General features: G+C 45.2%; 1 pseudogene across 1 annotated transcript; it reads left to right on the top strand.

The window, feature by feature from the left end:
* Positions 1–11,582: 11,582 nt before the first annotated feature.
* On the top strand, positions 11,583–13,396 carry LOC143579895 (chaperone protein dnaJ 49 pseudogene; annotated as a pseudogene). Its single transcript, XR_013143547.1, has 2 exons — positions 11,583–12,655; positions 13,327–13,396. The product of XR_013143547.1 is annotated as a chaperone protein dnaJ 49 pseudogene (transcript).
* Positions 13,397–16,424: the final 3,028 nt, after the last annotated feature.

Here is a 16,424-nt window from a genome sequence, read left to right as displayed (position 1 = left end):
TGGACTTTAAGCAAGGGGTTTTGAAAAGGTTTTCTAGTTTTAAGGTTCTCCGTGGGGATTCTTCCCGCGGGTTTCCTAATGTCACTTGCAAAAATTCCCGATTTTTTTGCTTGATCTTTGGGTATGATGCGGGTAGGTATGTAACATTCTCGCAAGTCAGGAGCGTTGAGTCTCACTTGTGTGGATTCTCCTTGAGGTTTTAGTGGTTTTGAACATAGTGATCAATTATGTTTAAACCACCAATTCCATCCTGGAGCCTCAAACAATGTATTTCTCGACGTTCCAGCTATGCGGGGATGTTATTTCCGTTTCCACAAGCATTGCCCAGAAGATCCTTCCTGGTTTCAATTCCCTGCCGGGCGCTAGGTATGTGAAGGGTTTTGCCTTAACACTGTACCCGCGCTCGTCTTACGGTTACTTTACTTTCAAGGTACTCCTGGCGTCAATTCCCTGCGGGTGCTAGGTACGTGAAGGGTTTTGCCTTAACACTGTATCCGCACCCGTCTTATAGTTACTTTGTTGCCGGGGTATTCTTGGCTTCAATTCCCTGCGGGTGCTAGGTATGTGGAAGGTTTTGCCTTAACACTGTACCCGCATCCGTCTTATGGTTACTTGGTTGCCAAGGTAAGGGGTATTTTCCCGCTTACCTTTGAATCTTTTTGAATTTTGAAATTCGAAAGGTTGGTGAGGATAAGAACAGTCCAAACATCTGAAACGTCGTGTGACGGTTTCTTCTGACTGTGTCAGGACGTGCAGGAAGTTATGGTGACGTGACAGAACATGGTCATTCCAGTTGCTTTTTCAGGCGCGTGGGCATGATTTTTCGGGCGCGTGGCCGCGAAATTACTGGCACACGTCCTTTCAACAGCTGTTGCCAGCTTGCTTTTTGCCACGTGTCATAGTTTCATTGCACCTTTGATTTCTCTCTCCTCCGCATTAAATTCACCGCATTAATTGCGATTACTATATAAAGGGGGAGAGGGTTATTTGCAATTCACACTTTTCACTCTTCTTCTTCTTCTTAGTGATTTCCGGCAAATACTCCCCTTTTTCAGGCAAGCATTTTCCCGAAATCACTCTTCTTTCTGCAATAATGTCCTCTCGTGATGCTGAAGCTATAGCTGACGACAGGGGTACTGCTGGTGAGTGCCAGTGTGCTCTGCCCGGCGATCAGTACCGGTATGTTGTCAGGAAGTTCATGCTCGATCATCTCGAGCCTGAGTTTCCTGAATCCCACCAGACCGTGTACGATGCCCCCAGTGGCAAGATCGGGGTTTATGCTGCATTTTTTGTCTATGGGAATCTTAGATTCCCATTGACAAAATTTGTTTACCGTGTCCTTGAGAGGCACGGTGTCCAATTGACCGAGCTGCACCCCATGGCGATCGCCAAGATTCGCCATTTTGAGTGGGTGTGCCGGATTTTGGGCATCGAGCCCCATGTGGACCGCCTGATGACCTTCTATACCTGGAGGTGCATCCAAGGGTGGTACACCCTGACGACTCGTATTAAGGGTCTGAAGATTTGCGACACCGAGCGCAGTCTTCGCGCGTGGAAGCAGGAATTCTTCTACATTTCTGCCCGCGCCATCCCCCTTGCCATGAAGTTTAAAAATGGCCAAGCGATACCGAGCCTTCACGCCCCCAACTACCAGGAGGTGGAATGGTTTTCGAAGATATCCCGGATCCAATCTCCGGTTTACCGGTTTGCGGAGTCCGGGATGGTCATGTTAGGGATGAGCCGGGTGTGGAAAGATGCATCTCTGGTTCCCATCCTCCTCGAATACGGTTTGAACTCTATTCCCTATGGTATGTCTTGTTTTTCTTTTTTGATACAAGTTTGTCTTCTAACTGTTTCTTTTCTTTCAGAGGGAAATGATTTGGAGTCGCTTCTGTTTCCGCGGGAAGCCGACGGTCCCGCGCGGATGGGTACTCGTGCTTTGGACGAGGGCGAGTTGCCCATCCTGGAGCAAACAGCGGATCGGTTTGTGGAGGTCTATCCGCTGGGCCACGAGATCCTGAGCCAACGGCGGCCAGGTAAGGCGATATTCCTTCCTCAACCCCTTAATGCTGTACCCGCTGTTGGAATTCTTGACCTGTCTTCTTCTGAGGAATCCTCAGATGCTCCTCCATTGGTGCGGAAGAAGAAAGCTGCTGCCGGCGGGAAAGGGAAGGAGAAGGCCTCCACGGCTGGTCCGGTGGTTCTATCTGACTCGGAGTCAGATAGTGAAGAGGTGGCGGGGAAGCCCGGTGGTGAGAAGACCACTGTTCCGGAGGCTACGACCGTTACCTCCGGAGAACCAACGAAGACGACGGTGACCGGTACCAAGAGGCCGGCTCCATCGGGTTCCTCCCCGCCCGTCCGTACGTTCAGGGTCAAGAAAACCCGTAAGTACAATCATAATGTCTTTGCAGATTTATTACTTCTTAAATTTAACACTCTTTGTGCAGGCGTGTATGTTGACGCATTCCGGGGTGAAGCGCAGGGGAGTACCTCCCCGCCAATGACGGTAGGCTCGGTCAGCCTTCCTGAGGCGTCGACCCCGGCGTCTGCGTCTGCATCCGCTGGTCCAGTTGCTCGTTCCTTTGAGCCAACTGTTCCGGCCGAGATGACGTCGCCGCCGGCCGTGAGTGCGATTTTTACAGCATCCTTCACGGAGCCGGCGGTTACTGCTGCTGCTGAGGAGGCGGCGACCGCGGCGGCGACAACAACGGCGACCACGGCGGCTGCCACCATGCCCGCGCCACCGGCACCTACGGCCGGACCATCAGGTACGCGCAGGGCTTCCCACCGATCTTTGCCCTCTTCCCGTCTGCCTGACCTGTTGGATGGATTTCCTTTAGGTTCAGGTGATGGGTTTGGCGGCTATCGGCCTGTCATTGACCCTACAGGTGCGTAGGGTTCTTTTCTTTTTCCCTTATGTTTTTTATCTTTTCCTTACTGCCTTTGTTTCTTTTGCAGTGTCGGATTCCAATGAAGTGTATGTTCCGCGATGGAACATACGCCGAGGAACAACCCTTCGTACCCCTGTGGAGTGCGTGGACTGGGCTCGCCACGCTGCTCCTCATGGTGCGTTGGGGGAAGCCATGGCTAGCTACCAGGAGGGTAGGCTAACCAATGAGCTTCGGGTTCTCCAAGCCCGGATGCAGCCGCGCGTCGAGCTGCTTTGTCGTGAAAACGACAAGTTGAAAGCAGCTCGCGCCAAGGACGTATCTGAGGCGCGTGCTCTTCGGGAGGAGAACCAACAGCTGGCGGCAGCTGCCGCCGACAAGGAGAAGGCCTTCAAGGCCCTCGAGGTTGAAGTTCAGGCGCGACTCGAGGCCCGCTCCAAGGCTGCCCAAGCTGTGAATGAACAGCTTCGGCTGGCCAGGGAGACTGCGCGAAACGCAACCGAGAGGGCTGCCAAGGCTGAAGCCGTTGCTGAGCCTTTGCGTGTGGAGAATGAGGAGCTCAAGGCCAAATTAGAGGCTCTCCAACGCGCTCATGATGCCTTGGCAATGGAAGATGCCAAGAAACTCCAGGAAATCCTGGACCAGAGGGGGGTGCTTGACCACACCGAGCGGAAGCTTAAGGGCGTCGAAGAGGCTGCCGCAAAGGAAGTTTTACTTGCCAACCTTAACAAGAGCGAAGCCGAACGCGCCCATAACGAAGCTCAAGCTGCCCTCCAATGGCTTCTTCGAGAAGCGTTGCCTCAGGTATGTTTAGCTTTATCTTCTCGCTTTTCTTTTGTAAGAAAAGGTTTTAATACTTGTGTTTTCTTTGTAGGTTGTGCGTCGGGTCTTTTCAGAGACCTCTTACGATGATGCTATGACCGCAGCCCTCAACGCTTCTCATGAGGATGGGGAAAAGGCCGGCTTCCTGCTTGGTCTAGGGTTTGTTGAGAAAGGCGTCCCGCCTTCCAACTTCCCTTTGTTCGATGTGGATACCGAAGCCATTTATGACCAAGCATTGAACCAATACGCCGCCTTCCCGCATCCAGTGGTGGAAAAGGTGGACGAAGTAGCTGCTGCTGATGATGGGTTAGCTGTCCTCAAAGCGTTCCTCGAACCACCCCGTTCTTCTGACGGAGCGGGTCCAAGTGGAAGCGGCCCTGAAGCTTGATCCTGAAGACCCCTTTCCATTGCTAAGATAGACTTGTATAGATTTACTCTTTCAGGCGGGTAGTAACCCGGCCATTCTTGTAATATATCATTGAAATATAAATCTTTTTTCGGATAAGATTGTTATTTCCTTTGGATTCCTTGCTTTATAAGCTCATGACTTAGTTTAAGTTAGCAATTTTCCAAGTTTTTTAGAATAAGTTAACCTGTTGAACGTGGTTGATGATGGGTTAAAGTTTCGCTTCCTCCTTCGTGATTGTGCGGGTAGAACCGTCACTTGCACTTGGTAGGATGGCTAAACTTTAACCTTCATCTGTCCTGCGTGTAGGTTTTCCTCATTTTTCCTCGAAATTTCTAAGTATTTAGGATAAGTTAACCTTTGAACGTGGTTGATAGTGGGTTAAAGTTTTGCTTCCTCTTTCGTGATTGTGCGGGTTGAACCGTCACTTGCACTTGGTAGGATGGCTAAACTTTACCCATACCTGACCTGCGTGTAGGTTTTCCTTATCCTTATTTCTAAGTTTTTTTTTTTTTTTTTTTTTTTTTTTAGGATAACCTTTGAACGTGGTAGATGATAGTTTGAAGTTTTGCTTCCTTATTTGTGATTGTGCGGATAAGACCGTCACTTGCACTTACAAAGATGGCTAAACTTTACTTACATCATACCTGCGTGTAGGTTTCCCTTATTTTTAACGTTGTGTTTATGCGGGTTTTGCCGCCTTTCACACGCAACGACTTACTTCTCCTCATTTATGCGGTAAATACCGGCACCAGTGGGGAGTTCATAAGGATAAAGGTAAACACATTATGAAAGGAGAATCATTTCCATTAGAAGTGGCTCTTGGCCTTTTCTTTACAAGTTTTGGAATTGATCTACATATAACATTTGCGTAATTGAGCTCCATTCCATGTTCTTGGGATGGGAGTGCCATCGAGCCTTTCAAGCCGGTATGCGCCCTTTCCCAGAACCTGTTTGATAACGTATGGCCCTTCCCAGATCGGGGCCAACTTTCCTGGGCGTTCTTGGTTCGAAGCCTCGTTGTTACGCAGTATGTAGTCTCTTTCCTTGAAGTTGCAGAGTTTTACCCGCGTGTTGTAGTACTTTTGCATTTGTCGTTTGTAGTTCTCTTCACGCACTGCGGCTAAGTCTCTGCGTTCCTCGGTTAGCATAAGATCCAACCGTCTTTCCGCATCATTGTCTTCTGGCTGACTCAAGACCCTTGGTGAGGGTAGACCAATTTCGACCGGGACCATGGCTTCAGTGCCATAAGTGAGGCTGAACGGGGTTTCTCCCGTACTGGCCTTCTTCAACGTTCTGTTTGCCCAAAGGACGTGCGGAAGCTCGTCCACCCAGCCGGATCTGTGTTTCAAGAGTCTTTTCTTTATGCCTTCGACGATGCTTTTATTTGCTCTTTCCACCTCACCATTTCCTTGCGGGTGTGCCACTGAGGTAAAGGTGTGGGTGATTTGAAGTTCTTTTAGCCACTGTTGTAGCTTTTTGTCAGCAAAGTTGGTGCCGTTATCGCTCACCAAATTCTGGGGAAGTCCAAAACGACAAATTATAAATTCCCAAATAAATTTTTTGATATGCTTTGCGGTTGTTTGGGCTAAAGGTTTTGCTTCTATCCACTTGGTGAAGTAGTCGATGGCTACCACTAGGAACTGAACATTTCCTGCTGCTGTAGGAAATGGGCCTGTCACATCGATGGCCCACTTCTGAAATGGCCACGAAGAAGTGACTGGAACCAGTTCGTTTTTCGGGCGATGCGTGTTAGGTGCGTAAAGCTGGCAAGACCTGCATTTTCTGATGTATGCCAGTGCATCCGTATGCATCCCCGGCCAAAAGTATCCCGCGTTGTTTAGCTTGGCTACAACAGCGCGGGGACCTGCGTGTACCCCACAGATGCCTTCGTGTACTTCCCTTAGGAGGTAGTTGGCATCTTGGTTGTCCACGCATCTCAAGAGTGGGCCAAGAAAGTTACGTCTGTAAAGGATGTCATTGACGAGTTGATAATTCAGTGCTTTACAGCGTAGTTTTCTTGCCTGTGTTTTTGACTCTGGTAGTATTCCTGCTGCAAGGTAATTTATTATTGGTGTCATCCACGTTTCTGTACTGGTTTGGATGACACAAATTTCCTTGTGCGGGACTGATGGCGCTTCGAGGAGTTCAATGCGGATGTCCTTTCCCAGGTGGGTGAAGGCTTGTGATGCAAGCTTGCTTAACGCATCCGCGGATTTGTTTTCGCTGCGCTTGACATGTATGACTTTACAATCACTAAAATCACGCATAAGGGTTTTTGCCTGGGCGAGGTACAGGGCCATGGTGTCGTTCACAGCCGTGTATGTTCCATTTATTTGGTTGGCCACCAGCATGGAATCCACGTGGGCTTCCAAGTTTTTCACTCCCATCTTACGCGCAATTCTCAAACCGGCCAAGAATGCTTCATATTCGGCTTCGTTATTCGTACTTGGAAAGTCCAGCCGAATAGCGTAAGTATATTCTTGGCCCACTGGGTTGGTTAATTTTAACCCTGCGCCTGAACCCTCGTTACTGGCTGCTCCATCAGTATAGAGTCGCCAGACATCATTGACGTCCTGTGCTGGGGAGGGTTGAGCCTCCTCCTGGCACTCTTTCTCCCGCGAAGCGGGGACTTCTGCAATAAAATCGGCCAGGACCTGGCCTTTTATGGCTGGTCTTGGCTTGTACTTAATTGCATATTCTCCCAATTCAATTGCCCATTTGGCTAGACGTCCCGATAATTCGGGTTTGCCTAGAACGTTTGAGAGTTTGAAGTTGGTGAGAATGGTGATTGGGTGGCCCTGGAAATATCGTCTTAACCTGCGTGAAGCATGTATAAGTGCTAAGACTAATTTTTCGAGGGTAGAGTACCGGGTTTCTACGTCTGTTAGTACACGGCTAACATAATAGATTGGCATCTGGACGCCCTTTCGTTCTACTAGCAGGACTGCCCCGGTTGCTCTATCTGTTGCGGAAAGGTATAGGATTAACTCCTCTCCCGCTTGTGGTGCTGTAAGTGTTGGGAGTTCGATCAGGCGTGACCGAATCTCCTGAAAAGCTGCTTCCGCTTCTGGTGTCCAGCGGAAGTGCGTTTTCTTCAAGCAGTTTCTCAATGTTGACACGAAAGGAAACGACTTATCTGCATGGTTTGCCAAGAAGCGATTAAGTGCGACTAGTCGTCCATTCAGTGTCTGAGCCTGTTTGATGGTGGTAGGTGATTCCATTTTAACAATGGCTTCGACCTTTTCAGGGTTCGCTCTAAAGCCATCTTTAGTAACAATGACTCCCAAGAACTTCCCTTCTTCCATCCCAAATGAACACTTGCTCGGGTTGAGCTTCATGTTTATCTTTCGGAGTGTGTTGAAAGTTTCTTCAATGTCTTTCAACATCGCCTCAGGCTCGAGGCTTTTGATGACCAAATCATCCATATAGACTTCCAAGTTTCTCCCGATTTGGGCATGAAACTCTTTGTCCATTAGTCGTTGGTACGTGGACCCTGCATTCTTAAGTCCGAATGGCATCATTTTATAACAAAATGTACCATCGGGCGTCCGAAATGCGGTTTTGTCCTGGTCATCAATGGCCATGTGGATTTGGTGGTACCCCTTATACGCATCCAAGAAGCATTTAAGGCGGAATGGTGCCAACGAATCCACTTTGAGATCAATTTCTGGTAACGGATAACAATCTTTGGGGCATGCTTTGTTCAAATCTTTGAAATCTATGCACATGCGCCATTGTTTGTCATTCTTCGGTACCATTACGGGATTTGCAACCCATGTTTGATATCTACTAACGCGTACGATGCCTGCGTCAAGGAGTTCCTTGACTTGGGTTCTACACGCGTTAGTTTGTTCAGGCCCCATCACTCTGCGCTTTTGTACGATCGGCGTAACAGCCGGATCGCATTTGAGTTTATGCTCCGCCTTACTTCGGGGTACACCAGTCATGTCAGCTGGTGCCCACGCAAAGATGTCAGCGTTTTTCTGCAGTAAGCGTTTGAGTAAGGTGCGGGTGGGATTAACGATTGTTGGTCCAATGGTAACGGCCTGGTCGGGGTATTTGCCATTGAAGGCCTATTTTTCTGGTTCAGTGATGGTTGGTTTAGCCTTTTTCGGTTTGGGTTTAGATGAAAAAGATGCAATGCATACCTGGGGAATGCCAGAGATCATTGCTACACCCTCAGCTGTTGGCCATCCCATCATGCCATGGACTGAAGATACCACGGCGTTGAATCTTGCCATCCCGTCTCTTCCGAATAGGATGTCGTACGTATGATGTGGCTTTTTCATTACGACAAAATCCACGTCTTCTGTGCGTGAATGATTCCCATCAGTAAGAGTAACGGGGAAAGATAGGATACCCAGGGGTGTTTCTGTACTTCCGTCAAACCCTTCCATTGAAGCGTAGACCGTTTCCAAGCGTTCTTTGTCTTCATCATCCAGCTTATCAAAGAACTGTCTGTACATCACTGTCGACGAAGCGCCGTTGTCAGCAAGAGTGCGTGAAGTGATGTAGTGCCCCAGCTGGCTTCTGATGACGATGGGGCCTTCTTTGCTGGGGCCTCCTGGCACTCGCGGGAAGCGCACCTCAGCTTCTTTCCACGCGCATGGTTCTGCCACCCGTCTTTTTCTTCCTCTGACTTTGCCATGAACCATGTTGATGCTGATATCGACGGGCTTTCGTCCGTTACCTCTGTACCGGTTGTCATTCCTTCCTCCCTTCCTGATCGATGCCACAAGATGTGCAAGCCTTCCGTCTTTGACAAATGTCTCAATAATATCCTTCAAGGATGTGCACTCTTCAGTACCATGACCCTTTGTCCCGTGGAAATCACAGGATTTGCTTTGATCCGCATTAGGTTTCTGCCGGATCAATGGGGCTTTAGGCCATGGCAATTTTTCCGTGGCAAATATCTCCGTGACGCTCTTCGTGAGTGGCGTCCACCGGTGTTTTCGGTTTGAAGGGTGTGTGTTGTCCCTTCCGCCAACAAGAGGGCGAGAGCTGGATGAGGTGTCAAAGTTTACCCTTGACTGCCAAATACCTAGCCTCCTCTTTTTGTTCTGCCGGGCGATCCGGACATTGTTCTCTCTGGTCCTCTGCGTGTAGAGGTGTGTACTCTGGGGAAGATCTCTTCCCAGTTGCTTTTCCGTCTCGGCAAAGCGCTTTGCCGCCGTCATGATGGCATCCCAAGTTGATGGCATGCCATCCTTACCCGTCAATGTGCGGATAAGTTCTGGGTATTCGGCGCCTTGGATGAAGGCGGCGCGAACCAGATCTTCACTTATGTTGCCGAGACTAAGCTTTTTGGAGTTGAAGCGAGTGATGAAGTCTAGTAGAGATTCATCCTCCTCTCTCACGCAGTTAAGGATCGTCCACTGCTCTTCAGTGTACTTCCTCTGTTGGCTGAAATGCTGGCTGAACTTGTTCTGAAAGTCTGCCCAGTCATATATGTGGTGGATCGGTAAACGATCGAACCATGCCCTGGCCGCTCCGACCAGAGTCATCTGGAACATGTAGCACCACGTGGGTTCCGTCCAGTTGCTGACGGTAGCCCCCGCAATGAACCTGTTCAAATGGTCGTCTGGGTCGGATAGACCATCGTAAGTGCCAATGTTGGACATTTGTTTGGACTTCTCGGGGCGATTGCTTCCGCAATGTCCCTTGCGAACTTTGACTTCCCTGCATTTGTAGCAGTTGGTCTAAAGGTTTTGGAAAAGTCACGCGGGTTTCTCTCCACGATTGGTTTAAAGGCTTCCCCAAAATTCCTTTTTGGTTGGACGTCCGTTTCCTTACGCTTCCCTTTCGCCTTATGGCGAGGGTTCGCGTCGGTGTCGGACTCCAACTCGTCGTCTGAGTACTCGCAGTCACTGCTCATATTGAGGTGTTGGCGAGTACTGGCGAATTCGTCAGCCTGTTGAACTGAACGCAAGCGTTCGTCCAATTCGGCTTGGAATTCTCTTTGCCGTGCTTCGGCCCATGCCTTCACTTGATCTAGTGTTTGGCGAGGAACCTTCGTTCGTTTTTCCAGTTGGGTATCGGAGAACCCCAATGGAATATTTACTCCACTTGCCCCGGCTTGGGTAGTCGGGGTAGTGTTCGTAAGGATTGTATAACCGCCGGTGTTTCCCCCAGTTGCTGGGGTTGTTACCGGGGTTTCTTGGTCGGTTACTGGCCTTTGAACCGGAGTAACGTTAACCATTTCTTCAGAAATTGTGAAAAAACTAAAGTAGTTCTAGCTTTTATACACGGATGGCGCCAATGAAGAAACACTAAGTGACCCGGTACAGATTATAGATAATCTGGGGGTTAAGTAATGTTTCCCACGGATGAGGTCTAACTGAGAAGGCTGTTCTTCAGGAGACCTGCAAAACAAACACCGTAAGCTCGTCACTGAGAAGGGGGGAGTTCCTCCTTGTGACCACCCTCCGGCGTGAGAATCAGACTAGGTTGCTCTGAATATAAGTGTATACTAAGAGATTGCTAGATAACTGGATAGCAGATGATCTTACCATTCCAAGATATTGGAGTATTTATAGCCGAAGGTAGGTTTCCAAGAAGGTACAGCCGGCTGAATAGTATTCCTGTTCAACCAACAGTGGACTATGCACAGGCCATACTGGTTGGTGGGTAGGTTACGGCCAACAGTAACAAAGTCGGCTGCACTATTCCACCAACTGTAGATTATGCACGTCCCACTTACTGTGGATTGTACGCAGGCCATGCTGGTTGGTGAATAGGTTACGGCCAACAGTAACACTATTCCACCAACTGTAGGCCGCGCATGCTCCTCAGTAAGGGTTGGTGAGTAGGCAGCGGCTAATAGTGACAAACAGTACTAGAGGGTGCTCCTCCTCGCCCTGTTGTCGATGAGCTGTCACCCTGTGATTGGCTCATGGGCTGTTCTGGTCAGATCGTCTGTCCTGTCCATACCTTGGTAGGCATGGTACAAAAGATCTTTCAGAATCAGACTGGCTCATTTAGGCGGGATTGTTCCCGCCTTGCTCATTCCTTCATGTGACTACTGAAGTAGCTAGTGTCTTGTGCGTGTAGCCCTGCTGTCTGCGGGTAGCCTTCCCTGATGGCTTGTATCCGCAACTGCGGGAACAGGCGGGGTACTTCACCATTGGGAGGCTTTCCCTGCGTGTTCAGCTTGTGTACTGCGCGTAAGATCCTATGAGCATGGTGGGTCCTGCGGGAGCAGATGGCCTTTGCGCAGACGTCCCTGTTCAAGGTGAGTCTTGCGGGACCAACTGGTCTCTGCTGGGACCTACCTCTTCAATCGATCCAATTACCCATCAAAATCCGATCACAATATCCTCAATTCCAATACCCACAATTTAATTCATCCCAAATCATCCCAATTTCCCCAATTCACGTGATTGGTCCCAAATTAGGGCTTTTTCAATCGCCCATTATTATTCCAATTCCTTTCTGGGTTTTGTTCCTTGATTGATTTTCGGATGGAGGGTAACAAAGATGAAGCGTTAAAATGCTTGCAAATCGGTAAAGACGCCTTAGGGTTAGGCGATCGTGTTCGTGCGTTAAAATTCATCAACAAAGCTCATCGATTAGATCCGAATCTTGATGTTAACGATCTGTTATCGAGTTTAGAAGGTGTCAACGAGACACCCATCTCGCCGGAATCCGGAACAGGTGTACGGCAGAGGAAAGAGTCAACCGGGTCGGGTCTTGGACTCGGGTCGGGTTCGGGTTTGGGGTCTGTGACACAGGAACAGATTAGTATTGTGAGGGAGATTAAGAGGAAGAAAGATTATTATGAAATATTAGGGTTAGAGAAAACTTGTAGTGTTGAGGATATTAGGAAGGCTTATAGGAAACTGTCTTTAAAGGTTCATCCTGATAAGAATCAAGCCCCGGGTTCCGAAGAGGCGTTTAAGAAAGTTTCGAAAGCGTTCCAGTGTTTAAGTGGTGAGGAAAGTAGGAAGCAGTATGATGTTGTCGGGTCGGACGAGCCCGTTTACGAACGGCAAACGAGGCGTCGGACCGGGAACGGGTTCAGTAACGGTTTTTATTATGAGGGTGATGTGGACGTGGAGGAAATTTTTCACAACTTCTTTTTCGGTGGGATGAACATGAATCATCGGGCTGCAGCGCAGTTTAACGGGTTTAACTTTGGTAATGGTGCACGGGCAAGAACGGGTCATTACGAATCGGACGGGTTTAATATCAGGACTTTGCTTCAGTTGTTACCGGTTCTTGTGATTCTGTTGGTTAGCTTTTTGCCATCGACCGAGCCTGTTTACTCGTTATCGAGAAGTTATAGTTACGATCACCGTTTGGTTACGCAAAAAGGGATTTCGTTTTTTGTGAAGTCGCGTGATTTTGAGCAGCGTTATCCGTTAAATAGTGAGGAAAGATTGCATCTTGAAGGGAGGATTGAACATGAGTATTTGTCGATTCTTTCGCATAATTGTCGGTTGGAAACGCAACGGTTGCATTGGGGGTATCAACGTCATACGCCTAATTGTGATGCATTAAAGAAGTTTGATGCTGGTTTGGTTTCTTGATAAAGGTCCAATTACTGTTATTTTCATTGTCTTAAGTTTTAACAATATTATGCTATTATTACTTGGTATATATGTTGATTTGATATGAATAATTATTTGCAGATGTACTTATATATATGTTAATAATAATGTGTGATTATTAATTTATTATGTCATATAATTTTCGGCTGTTCGCATCATGTTAGAGATGCATCTTTATTATTATGTTGGATTTGGCGCTCGGGTAGTTTTGAAATAATTTTTTTCTTTATACTTTCCAAAATCAGTAGTCTGTATCTGAACTTTTAAAATGCGAAAGATGGTTCTTGAATATAATACATATACATCATCATCATCATCATCATCATCATCATCATCATCATCATCATCATCGTACTCAGTATATCCCACCAATAGCAAAGCTATGGTAGGGTAAGATGTAGACAGCCTTACCTCTACCCATAAATCTTGAACCGGTCGACTTGCTTTGTTTTAGTCGGTTTGGTTGGTTTCAATTGTCTATGAACACCCCTAGTTTGAATTTGTATCAAATGTCTTGTGTTGAAATGAATGTGAAACACCATCAATTATATTTATATGTTACATATGGACAGTAAAGTCTGATGCTTTATATAGGAAGACACCTTAGAAGAATTATTATTATTGTTTTATTTTATTTTATTATTTTCTTTTGCAGATTTTCTGATCCTAAATTTGAAAAATTCTTGAAGCGCTGAAGGGATTTTTCTATCGACTTTAGATCTTGCGAGTCGGGTAGCTTTTGCAGTGAAGTTGTAGAAGCAACTTCAGACAGATTTTCTAGCCTAAACTTGTTTGATCTTTATAAGTTTGAAATTATATGTTTACGCGTACAATAGTTGAACCGTTTTAAGTAACTTTGGACCAAGTTTGGAGTATTTATTTATGTTATAAATTGCTGTATACTGTGATCATATGAAATTTGGTATTTGTTTTGTGTATTTGATGTTGTCTGTTACTTAAAAGTATATAACATTGATAGTGGTTGTAATTTTGAACCTGACATGAGAATGAACGGGTTAGGGATGGGTCTAAACTAGGAATGAGATCGATAACATACCGGTACCGGTACCGAAAATCCCTGTCCTGAAAATCGCAAATTTTTGGTGCCGAAAATCCCGGTCCCGAAAATCGTAAATTTCTTATACCGATAATCCCGGTCCCAAAAATCGTAAATTTTTGGTACCAGTAACGTCCCGGTACTGGTATTGAAGGTAAAAAATTTGGGAGATACCGGTACCGATACCGAAACTCAAAACTTTGGTACCGATTCAATACCAAATCGGTACCGATTTCGGTACCGATACCAATCGATACAAGCATCGAATTTGCTCATCCCTAGTCTAATGATTTATGGTCGAATAACCCGCTAACCCATTTACAAAGCACCTAAACATGTTTACAACTGGCTTACTATTCGCTTAACCCATTAATGCATTAGATAAATGAGTTACACGGGTTGTCCTGTCTTGATGACAAAGTTTGGCATGTCAAAGTTTGGATTGTCTGGATACGGGTTGCGCATTTTTTATTTTTTATTATTATTATTATTTTATTTTTGAAAAAGTTGGTAAACGGATCTTGTTTGGATCAGGTGATAACAACCCGTCAATCCCAACCAACCTTGAATTGACACATGAGGTTTTGTTTTTTTGATAGACCCTTGTTCACCATGTTTGCGCTTTTCGTACATTTGCCTGCTATAACAGTTTCACATACCATCACGTGATCAGATTAGATTTGGACCGGTTAACCCTGTTCATTGTATTTTTACCTTTCTTTTGAGAGAGTGAACTTGACGCTTTGATATCACTTGTCACGAACTTGTCGTGTGGCGGCTGATCGCCGAGAAACAACCATTTTGCCTTGCCCCACTTATATAGTTGAGTTGACAATGCTTAATAAATCATAACGTAAAGGTCAGTATGGATATAAAAAAACTTTAACGCAATATCAATTTTACGCATGAACGTTACACTCACATACACTATTATATATTAATTTAAATGCGAGGGTGTGATATAAACACATTTACAATCACATCTAATCTAATCTAACATCTATCTAACAATACTAATAAAAGAAAATAATGGAGATGATGTGGCAATCTCACATTCATTCTTGGTCTAATCTCTCTTCTCATTCATTCTACATATCCATGGGTTATGGGGCAAAACCATTTTAACAAATGGGTTATAATTTTCTTTATAATCTTTCATCTCATTAATTCTATCTCTCCATGGGTTATGTGTCAAAATAATTTTGACAAACTGGTTATAATTTTCTTTATAATTCTCTAATTCCTCATCTTGTTTATCATACATATCCATGGATCCTGGGTTAAAACAATTTTAACAATGAGTTATAATTTCTCTTATAATTCTCTAATTCTCATCTCATTCATCATAACTATCCATAGGTGATAGGTCAAAACAATTTTGACAAATGTTGTATATAAAGAAATTTTTTTTAATTTGTAAATTTAAGATTATAGACTCCTTACTATTTGTATTATATATTTTATTTTTACCTTTAATTTTGTTCATTTCTTTCAAATTACGGATCCTATTTATTTTTATTATTTGACAAATCCTGTGTAATACACGGGTTCAAAAGCTAGTACACTATTATGTACTAGACGGGAGCCCGCGCGATGCAGCGGGAAACACGGACTTTGGTAATCACATTACAAGTTTATGTGTGTTCATTGCTATAGTTTTTTCAGTTAAAAAAACTATATTTTACGTATGAGTGTTTGCGGTCTGGTTTGATCATTTTTAAATTAAACCGTGAGCCAAACTGTGTCGTCGAAAATTGAAACGACCCCGTTGAAAATTGAAATCGGCTGGCCAAAAGTTACAGGAAAAAAATCACTCGTGAAATCAAACCAATGACCGGTTTGAACGGTTTCACGGTTTCAAACCGAACAATGAACACACATAAACTTGTAATGTGATTACCAAAACTGAAACGACCCCGTTGAAAATTGAAATCGGCTGGCCAAAAGTTAAAGAAAAAAAAATTTTGGTAATCACATTACAAGTTTATGTGTGTTCATTGTTTGGTTTGAAACCGTGAAACCATTCAAACCGGTCATTGGTTTGATTTCACGAATGATTTTTTTTCTTTAACTTTTGGCCAGCCGATTTCAATTTTCAACGGGGTCGTTTCAGTTTTCGATGACACGGTTTGGCTCACGGTTTAATTTAAAAATGATCAAACCAGACCGCAAACACTCATACGTAAAATGTAGTTTTTTTAACTGAAAAAACTATATCAATATGATACTCAAATTAAAGATAATAAAACGCTTGTTTTTATGATGCAATGTTTTATAAAAAATATTAACGTATAAAAAAGTTATGACCGTTCAAATTTTGTGGTGGAAGTTGGGTTAAAAGTGAAAATAAAAAGAGTATATAGTTAAAAGATTAAGGGTCATAGTTGTAAATATTGTTTAAATTTACAAAAGATGATTAAATTTAAGGAGGCAAAATTGTAATTATATTTAGTGATTTGAAATTGCACGTGAAACTTATCATTAAAAAGACAATGTTATTCTTTCCAACATGCTTTGTTGTATTCTAAGCTATGTATTAAATTTTGTAATTTACTTAAAAGCAAGCGTCTTAATTTGTCCATGTCTCCCTCATTATATATAGTATAGATTATAAGATTGGTAAATGCGCCGGGTCGGAATGGGTCAAATTAAAGAGGGTTGTTTTGGGTCGAGTCGGAATGGTAGGGTCCAAACGG

Source organism: Bidens hawaiensis, unplaced genomic scaffold (assembly GCF_021521415.1).
Source record: "Bidens hawaiensis isolate Kalapana, Puna unplaced genomic scaffold, B.hawaiensis_p1.1 tig00030158_1, whole genome shotgun sequence".
NCBI lineage: Eukaryota > Viridiplantae > Streptophyta > Magnoliopsida > Asterales > Asteraceae > Bidens > Bidens hawaiensis.
Note: the sequence above shows the minus strand (reverse complement) of the source record. Positions and strands in the feature narration are given on the sequence as shown.